We start from the raw sequence: 12,500 nt of genomic DNA, 5'->3' as shown, positions 1-12,500 counted from the left end.
AGGCTGATCAGCAGTTGCCAGGCATTCGCCTGAAGTCAAGTAGAACCGGTGTGAGCTCTGGATACAGAAATAATTCAAGATTCCTTTGCTGAGATTACCTGAAACCTATTTTTCTTAGTGCCGTTTCCTGGCAACCTGCAGTAATATCGGGCTTCCAATTAGCCAACCGGAAATCTTTTTTTCCTGGAATTGCTTTCTCGGTGTGCGTTCGCCAGTTCTGTTTCTGTGGTGAGGACAATCGTAGGAAGTCCATGAAAAACCACTGCCACACTGAGAACATCCTCACCCCCGAGCATGCACGCACACACACACACACACACACACACACGCACACACAACTTCACCAAACTATTTCAAAGCACTTTTGAGAAAGCCCGTGGGACTCTGTAACAAAAAGCCTTGCCATGAACCTGCCGATAAAGCTTTATGTGGTAGCAGGGAATGTCCAGACCGCATGAATCTGAGTTCCATAAAAAAACAGGAGAAAGCACCAATTAGAGGCTCATTTACTGCCACGAGACCACATTTGGGGGACCACTATACACCAGGGCCAGTAATTAGTCATGGAAACCAGTGCTATTGTTATGGCTTTGTCTGTGAAGGTCAACCTACGTGACCCCACTGTGTTAACAAACGAGGACTGGGCACGGTGGATGCAAATCCAAATCTAAATACTAATTTTCTTAACAATAAGTGTATGCTTTTTATCATTCTAAAATTCTATGGTGGTATTAAACATCCAATATTACCCTGACTAGAGGTTTGACAGGCCATTCGGTTCTGGGATAAATATATGATAAAACGTGATTAAAATAAAACACGAGCAGTTTGAGAGAAAAGATTGAGAGATGGGGAGCGAAAGAATTTGTGCTGAAAAAGTTTATTACACAGTTCCCGCCTTAACACCTCGTTAAAGCTGGCCGCAGGCGAGCTGCCTTAACGAGCGGCCCTGACAAACGCCCTTAACGACCCCTTCTCTCCGTCCGTCCGTCCTCGTTGAAGGAGGAGCCACTCCTCCGTGATGTTTTGGCTGCGTCTCCCGCTTCTCATTGGAGACTTCCGGTGCCCAGTGGCGCGCGAATGCTGCATGTACGATATCACCTTGTATAGCTGCCCCAGTGAGAGGCACCTGCCTCTCCTCCTGGGAGTGCTTGCCTCTCCTCCTGACGCTCCTCCTTCTTTCCTCCTTTTTCTTTCTCTCTCTCCTTCTTTCTCCTCATCTCTCGACCGCTGGGGGGCGGGGGTTCACCGTCCTGCTCGCCGTGTTCTGGTCTGTGGGGATCACCAGACCCTCGGGATGAGCGGCCCGGCTGCGTTACTGTCCACCAGCCCCTTCCGTCTGACCCAGGCACCTGCCTCCTGCTGGCGTCCTCCTACACCCTCGAGCGGAAAGCAGCTCCAAACGTCGTCGCCCGGGCGATCAGGCACAGCGTAGTCTCCGATCTCAAATTTCATGCTCGAGTATCCATCGGCTCGGGAACGAATGTGGAAAAAAGACACCCCGCGGTGAAAGCCAAACGCTTACTCCTTGGGTTTTCATGTATTTGTCTGCAAGCACTGGAAAGCCGGAGAACACTGCCGCGACAGCACACCCGCGAGGCGTTGGCAACCGCAGCGGAAGCACAGTGAAAGATCGTTACATGTTTGTTACCTCAGAGACCAGTGAGAGACACTAATAGCATAATCCTCTGGCAAATGATAGATTTTCTCTTACTTATTAGTCTATAACAAGTAGAGCTTATGGTAGATAAATGAGATGATTTGTTAAAACACTCCCACCAGTACCAGCTGTTGCAGTGTTTCTGGTATTCTCACTCTTAAGAGCTTGACCTTACTTGGGCGCGTGTGAAGAGCGTTGAGGTCGCCCGCGTCGCCTAGGAACCCAGAGGCCGCTGAGAGAGAACGCTTTTATTTCAAATAAATGCTTAAAACAAGAAAAACGATCCGCATATGTGTTGAGATATTTTTACAAAGCATAATATTCTTGCAACGGTCTCAAAATGAGAAATATTAGATATTTACACTAGAGTTAAGATTTTATCCAATAATTTATCCCTTTTTTGCAGTGCGTTTTTGTAAAAAAGAATGAACAAGAAGCCGAAATGGGAGAGTGAAGACATGTAGTTACGACGTCACCTCTGTTCTTGGTTTGTTGTTATTGTCGTTTGGAGTAAACACCTCTGCTCCTCTCCGACGCTCTGTGACCCACCAAGCCCACTGTTTAAAACACATTACACCCCCCACATCTGATCCCAGTCTGATGTGCAGTGCTCCCTTTCCCAAACTGAAGCCCTGGTTAGGACAATCAGCAGCAGAACTGGCCTCAGACCAGTGAGCAGCAGGACTGGCCTCAGACCAGTGAGCAGGAGGACTGGCCTCAGACCAGTGAGCATCAGAACTGGCCTCAGACCAGTGAGAATCAGAACTGGCCTCAGACCAGTGAGAATCAGAACTGGCCTCAGACCAGTGAGCAGCACAACTGGCCTCAGATCAGTGGCCTCAGGGAGGAAAGAGCAGGTCTGACGGCTGCTGGCTATGACATGGCTGAACGGCTCAGATAACGTGGAAGGTGGCCATGATGGTTGATTGGAGGGGACTGTCTCAAAGCAGGCAGATGGGGGTGCTTGAATTCCAAGCTAACAGGGAGTGCCTTGCACGCTGTATGTCTGTGTGTGTGTGTGTGTGTGTGTATGTGTGTGTGTGTGTGTGTGTGTGTGTGTGTGTCTGCATGTGTATCTGGTGGGAGCCAGTGAAGCATTTGCGCAGGAGGCTGCAGTTGTTGACATTTTAAACTGATCTGAAAGCAGCGCTGTCGTTCTTCTGTGGACGGCTCAGACAGGCTTTGGAGACAATGAACTGGTCATAGCTCAGTGTCCAGTTCTTCACATGATCTGACCCAAAGCTCAAAGCTCAGTAGTACTTTTCCCACCACTCATCTTACGTCTGTGTGTGTGACGGATTTGAAGGTGACTGTTTAGCCTGAACCAACACCCAGTGCTGCAGTGTGTCAGCTCAGTCATTAGTTATAGTTAGTGTCAGCAGAGACTCGATATGTCTCAACAGTCTCACAGTGGAACACTCCCTACATCTGAGAGTGAAACCCACCACATCATCTCACAGTAGAGCACTCCCTACATCTGAGAGTGAAACCCACCACATCATCTCACAGTAGAGCACTCCCTACCAGCTGAGAGTGAAACCCACCACATCATCTCACAGTGGAACACTCCCTACCAGCTGAGAGTGAAACCCACCACATCATCTCACAGTAGAACACTCCCTACCAGCTGAGAGTGAAACCCACCACATCATCTCACAGTAGAACACTCCCTACCAGCTGAGAGTGAAACCCACCACATCATCTCACAGTGGAACACTCCCTACCATCTCACAGCGGAAATTGCCGCTTGCCAGTTTCAGACCTGTATGGGAAAATCTGTCATTTTGTGTGTCTGTGCTGCAGTCCCATTCACACATATACAAAATGGCCACCGTTCGCTGGTGACTGGGATCTAATCCGTGCTGGTGGGTTTCGCTCCTCTACGGTTGCCTGAATGCTTGTTTATCTGCGTGGAACTTTGGATTGACCCCGAGGTTCTTACTGAGCTCATTCTGACACCTTGGTGGTAGAACCTGTCACTTAGCATAACTCTGTCTCCACGGGATTGGCCTCCATTTCATTGGGTTGTATGGATTTTGTATCTTTGTATTCATGCATTCGTTATCCCGGTGCCAAGAGCCTGACGGGTCTTGACAGGCGCCGGGTCCCATTTTTGACTGGCAGCGCCGTCGGCAATTCGGAACGGGCGGGGAGCGGTAGCGGGAGGGCTGAGGCGGCACCTGATTGGTGCTGGGGCCAGAGAGGCGCGCCTAATTGGCAGGTATCGCTTTGAGTCTCTGAGGCATTCGCACTCCGCCAGTCGCTGTCAATTAGAGTTAGTCAGAGCTGTAGCCTGAGGCTGGAGGAGAGAGCAGATCACACACACTGCGCACACACACACACACACACACACACACACACACACACACACACACACACACACAAACACACACAAGCATACCGTGCACAGCAACGAGGAAAGAGATAAGGTGATTTCTGGGCTGCACAGGACTTGCACTAAAATTCTCTATTTCACTCTCTCTCTCGCGCTCTCTCTCACGCTCTCTCTCACGCTCTCTCTCATGCGCTCTCTCACGCTCTCTCTCTCTTTCTTTTTCTCTATGAAATTATTTATTTATTTCATAGTCAAGCAGATATTCAAAAGTCTCTGTGTACCAACTGTGTGTGTTTGTGACTGCATACATGCGACTGATGCATTATGTCATCACACTTTGCCCTGCTGGCAAGGGTGAAGGGTGATGAAGGTGTGTGTGTGTGTGTGTGTGTGTTTGTGTGCGCGTGTGTGTTTTGAATTGAAAGCACTCTTCTCTGGACCTTAGCGTGCTGGAACCCTCTGGCGCACGCTAAACAAGCCAGCCCCCTTAAACAAGAAAACAAGCTTTGTCTAGCCCACCTTGAGTCTAGAATAGAATAGAATATACAAACATCTCATTTAATTCTAGCTTGTGTACCACTGCTAAGTAATATTATGTTTTACATAACTCCCCCAGAGATTAACCGGCGTAACTAGCGAGCATCTCCTGAAGTCAGCTCTTGTGGCTTCATCAGTCTGTACTGGTTTCGCCCCATCACAAACCCATAATTTTGGGCATAAGAAATACCCAAACCCACCACAGGCGTAATTTAGCTAAACACAGTACCTTGATGTTATCCAAATATGTACCTTCCACAATAGTGCTCTCCTGTTATCAGCTGGGTAGGCTATGCACGAAAGCATCTCCGCCAGTTCTTTTTGGTCATTTTCTTATGTTCCAGCCGGATGGTAATACCGGAGGCAGCGGCTCACTGCAGAAAACATTCTCGCTGCTCCCACAGCGTCCCGTTTGTTCAGGCTGTTTCCTGAGAGTTGTCAGCGTGAACAGGATTTTACAGAAAACTGTTAAATCCAATTATAAAAGGTAATTAAAAGGTCAATAAATTCCATAAGTCAGTAGTTCAGTAGGTCAGTAGTCATAGTTAGGGGAGCTGGGCCAAGTAAGAGCCCCAGACTGGAAACACTAAATAATACCCACCACATTTTCTTTACTGAATGTCTGTATATAGATTTGGTTCAGAACATGCAGCACCAGCCTTGTTTTGTATGACTATATATGTGTGTGTGGAACGCACTGAAGTGTCAGGTTGTGCTGTCGGGTTCTTCCGTTCCTAAAACCAGATTATCCTCCCCCGTGTGCTTCAGCGTACACACTTCCCTTTAGCTTTGGAAGTTTTTTTGGATGAAGGAGCAATGTTGTTGCCACACTTCGGCGTTCTCGGAGGCCTCGCAGTAGAAGAGAAGTCCTGGGGTGGGGGGGGGTACAGAGGGTCCACTAACCTCATCATCTGTGGAAGGAGGGAGAAAGCAAGAGAGAGAAAGAGAGAGAGAGAGAGAGAGAGAAGGCATTTTACCTGCGTTATATAAACTTTATTTTGTGGTTTCCTGTCTTTTGTTCCCAGCACTGGCAAGGCCAAGAAAGTTTCATGGCTTGGGGCAGATGGCTGCTTTAGGTTTGCAGCTTTAGGTCTCAGTGTGTTGAGGGAAGAATTTGGCCCTCAAAATCACTCCCTCCTCCTCCTCCTCCTTCGGAAGGCAGAGCAGAGCTTGAAGTCGCTTCGGAGAGAGCCTCCCCTCCACTCAGGAGTGGACCGGTCCTAAAGCTGAACCCAGAAAGAGAGAACCAGACCGTACCAACCTCTCACAGACGACACACCGAAGACACATTAACACCTTATCACATGCGGAAAAAAATAATAACAGCATTTTTGGCGGTTAGGAAAGAAAAAATAAAAAACAAATAATAGCATCTACAGTTGGGAGGGAAAAGAAGCAGATTTTTCTCCTTAAGTGTAATATTAGAGGAGGTGATGTATCAAAACACAGAGGTGAACTCTCATGAAGGGACTTCACACTCACATGGCTCCCAGGAAGCAGGAATCATTCCACAGGGTTTTTTTTTTTTTTTGTCTTCATCACCTATTCACACACTGTTATCACTCAGGCCCGTTACTGTGGGCGAGAGGGGGAGAAAGTGTTTCCTAATGAAATTCACTCCAAATGGATGCTGTTTCGTCTAAAGCGAGCCTGAGGGAAACGAGAGTTAATATTTGGTCATTAAAGTGATACAGAGAGAGCTTTGGGGGGGGGGGGGGTGTCATTTCTTTGGCACAAATCCTCAAAAGAGAACTCTGAAAAGATTATGGTAATGGGTTTGTGTAATAACTTTAATGCATTTTAAACAGGTACGTTCATATTTAGAGGCCTTCGTTTTTTTAAGCATGACATGATGATGATGATGGTGATGGTGATGAAGGTGGTGCCTTTTCTCATGTTAGACGTCTATATTCTTCTTGGATGCTGAATCACGAGTCAGGTGTTATTAAGGACACGTGGATAAAGACCTCGAATCTGAACGTGTTTCACCGGCCGGGTGCAGCGCCCAATGGGAACCAGACTTGTTCTGAAGAGCAGCAAGCCCAAATCTGGGTGGCTGGAGCAGTAAGAGTTCTGCCCACTGTGTCCCAAGTGTCCACAGTGTTAAGATTTCAGCCAGCATTTCTCCCAGAGAAGCACTTCATCAGTCTCCATCCCAGAGTTTGTGGAGGCTCAGTGCCATTTATTGCCCTGTTCTTCCTGTGCCCAATGTAAGGCTTATCTGTGTTGCTGTTGTACAGCCAGCAGGGAGTGGGGCAGTTTGGACATGTGGAATCTTGGACCTCCCCCTCCACCAGACACCAGACTGCCCCAATTACCCCCACAGTCAGAGGGTGTAGTGAATTTGGCAGAGGCGGGAGAACAAAGCTCGCAGGGTTTGTCGGGAGTAGGGGACGTCGGGAAGTGGGAGAAGGTGGATTTTGATGGAACTCCGTGGGATCAGGATAGGACAATGTGACACTGGGAATGTGACACGGTGCTGCGTAATGTAGCAGACTATGCCGTCCGCTCTGTGCTGGTGTTCTTAAAGACTGAAGAGGACACGTGTTTAGACTGAGCTGCGCTCGAAGAATCGGAAAGCACGGAATGGGAACAACACTTTTCAACTGAGTTAGTATGCCCTGAAATCCCAGATCTAAGAATTATGCAAAAACTTTAAAAACACTGATTCCTTTGTGTCTATCACAGTGTAAACATGAAAAAGAGAAACTCTACATGCGTGAAAAGAAGACTGGAGGACTAAACTCACTGCTGGAAGGAAATTCAGAGAGAAAGAGAGGAATGAAGAGAAAGAGAATGTTTCACAGTAATGGGAGAAGAAACATGGAAGCCCTTGTCAATGCAGGCGAACACACACACACACACGTGCACACACACACGCGCACGCGAACACACACACACACACACACGCACTCGAACACACACACACGCACGCATGCACACACACATATATGCACGCACACGCACGCACACACGCACACACACACAGGCGTGCACGCGCACACACACACACACACGCATACACACACACAGGCGCGCACACACACACACGCGCGCGCACACACACACACGCACTCGAACACACACACGCACGCATGCACACACATATACGCACATACTCGCATGCACACACGCACACACACACAGGCGTGCACGCGCACACACGCACACACACGCATACACACGCGCGCGCGCACACACGCACACACACACACGCGCGGGCACACACACACACGCGTGCGCACACACACACACACACACACATACACACACACACAAGGGGGGAAGTAAGGCATCTAAATCTGCACTGTCCCAAAATCACCTCACTTAGACAGAGAGGGTTGTTTGGGTTCACACAAAAATAACCACACGCACACACACACACACACACACACTGCTGCTAGATTACACCACTGCTAGATTACACACACACACACACACACACACACACACACACACACACACACACCACTATTACTCCATCTGCCTCCCCTGCTCTGGCCAAGGACAAACCTCAGATTATTTTTAACTCTCCAATCATCTCCTACAGAGAGGACAGAGAGAGAGAGAGAGAGAGAGAGAGAGAGAGAGAGAGAGAGAAGACGAGGCAGCGTGAGACACGGTGCGGGGCAGGAGAGGAGAGTGATCACACAGGCCCCTGCGCTCACTCCACTCCTCCTCTGCCCCCACACTCGCTCTCCTCTTTCCCATCCACTCTGCTAGGCCCTGGGAGTGCGGGACGGCTCGGAGACCACATCCAGACCCGGGGCTGAGATGACATCAGCCAGGACGGGATGGTCGGCTGCACTTACTGAAACCGACACAGGAACAGACGGTTGCCTCGCACCTGTCTGGCTTGGAAAGAGTTTGGAGGGAAATGCTGGATTCGGAGGAGATGTGTGATGGAATATGTTCACATACCTGTATTAAAATCTATAGTAGCTGTCCACTTATGTTGTTGTGGTTGTTGTTGTTATGAATATTGTAAATATTCCACATCATTGTTGTTATTGTTGTTAAAGGCTTAAGAGGATATGTTGTTAATGTTAAATGGAAAACCATTTTTGTGAGACATCTCCATGAAATGATACCAGGATATAACCACATAACCCAATCATATTAACCCACTTTAAACGCCCTTGAAATGTTTTCAAGGTAACCCAGATGTTTGACTACAGACGTTCACGTCCATATCACATCCGTACCCTCACTATTACACAGCCGATTGACTTTTAAATCCGAACGTCCGCGTTCCAACGACCCTGCGTGTGCATCAAGCGTGTGAAAGACAAACCCTCCCTGTTGGTGCCAAGTGTTGCGGCTTGCCCTTCAGAAACGCATATTAAAACCGTTACAGTATGAAGACTTCAACGTATGACAATTCACAGAGCAGCGTGTCATGTCTCCGTGATGCCTCTCCACGTGAAGCTTCGGATCGAGGGAAAAAAGACAAAGAAAGGAAAAGACTCCTGAAACACGGCCTGAGGATTTCAGCACTAACTACCCACTTCTCCCATTGCTAAAAATAACATTTGACAGAATCTGACTAAGGCTGCACTAAGTGCTGAGTTCGCATCGCAAACCCTCCGTGCAACCCAACATTTCTGGGTTACGTGTCCTCCCCGCCCTTCTCGAAGCCCTTCGGACACGTCTTGGGGGTCGCGAGGTTAACGCGGCCACGCCGTCACGCTTTCTGCATGGCCGTGTCTGTCCTGTCGACGTTCTAACCGAACGCATCCGCAACCCGCGGATTTTCTCCCAGCGTTTCCACGCAGAACGTCGTTCGCCCTGGAGACAGATGCCAGGTCCTAAAATGGAAAGGGACGCTTGCCGCAGTACGGCGAGGGAGACCGACACGCCCGTGCCAGGGTCCTTTCCGAAGATTTTAATTGCCTGTTTTTTCAAATAACGGGCAGCAGCATAAAACTGGGGGGGGTGGGAATGGAAGAAATGTGTATCTAGCAGTCTCTGCAACAATTGAGATCTGAGAAAGATACAGAGAGAAAGAGAGTAAGATAGATAGATAGATAGATAGATAGATAGATAGATAGATAGATAGATAGACGGATAGCAAATCTGGTTCTCACGTGGAAGCCTGCATTTAGCTGGCTGCGCTCTGCTCGTGCTTACGCGGACGGACGTCCATGAACCTCTGAGACCTTCCCGCGAACTCAGAAACTGTAGCGGCGCTTGCTGTGCCCCTGACGCGCTCTGCGGTGTGCCTCTGCGCTCCCCGTGTGAATGTGAGATCTTGTAAAATCAAACCCAGTGTTACACCGCATCTGATACAGCTGCCATCCAGCGAATGCAAAGCAGCCGTCTAAATAGCGAGCTGGCGTTTGAGGGAGGGGGGAAAACACACGGCGGCGGATTCTCGATCGGAATAACCCCGCTTTAATTAGCTGCTTCTTTTCGCGGCCTGTCGACTTCGCAACGTCTCTGGTACGCGGACTGAGGCTCATTATGTGAAAAAAAAAAAAGAGATTAAGACTTCAGTCCGTAAACAATGCAGATTGGTGATGAATGGAGCGCATGCATTAGTATAATTATTGCACTGAATGTCTTCAGGATACGATTTAAATAACAAGACCGAACGTGTGATTAGCATACAGACATAATTGGTGTCTGATGGCTAGATGAAATTCCACCGTGTGAAGTAACGCAGACGTGAACATGTATTTCCAATTACTGGGGTTTCTTTAGTGTTACCAGGGAAGAAATGAATGACCTTGTATGCAACATCCTCCTTTCCCATTCCGGACTGCAAGGCTCCCTGTACAGAGACGTGGTTACTCTTATTATGGCGGGGGGAATAGAGCTGTATATGAGCAAAAGTTGCCCTTTCCTCCCTGTTGAAACAGAATCCTCTGGACATATCTTAGGCTTAATTAAACAACAAAATGTGTAAAACTGATTTGAGAACAGTAGGGTGATTTGCCGTATGGTTTCACTGCAGGCCCAAGGATGTCAGTAATATCAATGACAGACAGCATGACATAACGGGGGGGGGGCTGGCACGTGTTCAATGAAACGCTGTCTTCGGCTGATCTGAGATCAGCGCACGGTCGCTGAAGACCAAGTCAGGCCTTGGTCTTTCAAATAACAACACTCGTTTTTCTGTGCATTATAAATGCTTTCAAGAAAAGCTCTGTTTTACAGAGCCCAGACCGTTTGCCTGTTTGAAACGAGATCTGGAGCTGAGATCAGAGCTGGGTGAGGTGGCCGTGTCTGTCGCTCAGGGAAGCTTCTCTGGATTCTGTGAATTCAGAAGCTATGAGACTCTTGGAGCTCAGAATGAGCTTATGAGCCCTAATAAATTGACTAAGCTTCACAAAACACCACGGAGCTCCTTCAACCAGTCTCTGGTATTCAAGTTAGTGTGGAGGGAGACAGGTGCGGGCGGAGAGAGGGGGTGGAGCACAGATGACACGGCTGTTGTGGGATAAGGATGAGAGGATGTGACGGAGAGAGAGAGAGAGAGAGAGAGAGAGAGAGAGAGAGAGAGAGAGAGAGAGAGAGACATATTGGAGACGCAGTTTTTTTTGAGGCCGTGATTTAGTGGATAATGAATTCTGTGCTGATGCCCCCTGCTGCTACACCACCTGTGCAGATCTCTGTGACTGCACAGCTTGCTCAATCGTCAGCCATCTCCTGCCTTTATCATCGCGCACGTTCCTGTGCACTGTCTTAAACTCATTAGTCTGCGCTGTTCCAGCCAGGTGACCTTAACCACAGGGCTCAGTCAGAATGAGCAAGAACCTTTGGGTCCACCATGCAGTGCTTCCTGCGCACGCCTTAATGTTGGTCGTGAGAGAAACTGCAAAACACAGGGCACAGATCAGCAAGTCCACGGGCTCAGCGGTTAATGTGGAAATGATATTTCAGTGCTACACAATCAGCATACTTCATTTTCCTAGTGATTTCAACCGTAAAATGAACGATCATTTTGTTTTATTTTACCCGTGTAGTTTCATCGGGAGCAATCGCTGATGAGATGCGTATATGCCCAGTGATTCTCCACGACGGCCAGATTAGCCGTCCTAGTTTTGACCCTCGTTTTCAAAGTCGGGTAAACAGCACTGTGTTTAGTCTTGTGCCCACCCAACGAGACGCACTGGGAGAGGTGCTAGTGGTGCTTGTGGTGCCATCCAAACCTGCACCTGAGCGCTTGGGCCAGTGGCAGAGGAAGTGATTAAGTGACACAGCCTTCATGAAAAATGAGTCCATTAGTGGAGTGGCTTTTGGCCTCCGCGCCCAAGATGATAGCATCTCTCCCTCTCTCTGTCTGTCATTCTCTCTCTATCTCTCTCTCCCTGTCTCTGTCTGTTTTTCTCTCTCTCCTTTCTCTCTGTCTCCATCTTTCTCTCCCCTTCTCTCCCTCTGTCTCTCTCTCTCTCTCTCTCTCTCTCTCTCTCTCTCTCTCTCTCTCTCTCTCCCACCCCCCCTCTCTCTCAACTCCACCCCTATATATCCAATATGCAAGGCTTTGGTTAAATGCGGGTATGCGTGCATGTGTGAGTGTGTGTGTGTGTGTGTGTGTGTGTGTGTGTGTGTGTGTGTGTGCATGTGTGTGTGTGTACATGCGTGCGTGCGTGTGTGTGTGTGTGCGTGCGTGTGTGTGTGTGTGCGTGCGTGAGTGTGTGCGTGCGTGTGCGTGAGTGTCCAATATGCAAGGCTTTGGTTAAATGCGGGTATGCGTGCGTGTGTGAGTGTGTGTGTGCGTGTGGGTGTGTGTGTGTGTGCGTGTGTATGTGTGTGCGTGTGTGTGTGTGTGCGTGCGTGTACGTGTGTGTGTGTGTGTGTGCATGCGTGCGCGCGCGCGCGTGCGTGTGTGTGTGTGCGTGCATGCGTGCATGCGTGTGTGTGTGTGTACATACGTGCTCTTGTACGCTTTTCATGTGGGCGCCTCGAAGATCAGAGTCATTCACGGCCGTCCACTCGGCTTAATAACGCGTGATGACACGTTCG

General features: G+C 48.8%; 1 protein-coding gene across 3 annotated transcripts in view; it reads left to right on the top strand.

Moving 5' to 3' along the window:
* The window catches only part of srrm3 (serine/arginine repetitive matrix 3), a 75,669-nt gene that overhangs the window by 18,570 nt on the left and 44,599 nt on the right, over window positions 1-12,500 (top strand). The window lies entirely within an intron of this gene.

This window comes from Electrophorus electricus, chromosome 8 (assembly GCF_041902795.1).
Source record: "Electrophorus electricus isolate QZ-2024a chromosome 8, ASM4190279v1, whole genome shotgun sequence".
Taxonomy (NCBI): Eukaryota; Metazoa; Chordata; class Actinopteri; order Gymnotiformes; family Gymnotidae; genus Electrophorus; species Electrophorus electricus.
The sequence above is the reverse complement of the archived record's forward strand: the minus strand, read 5'-3'. Positions and strand labels throughout refer to the sequence as shown.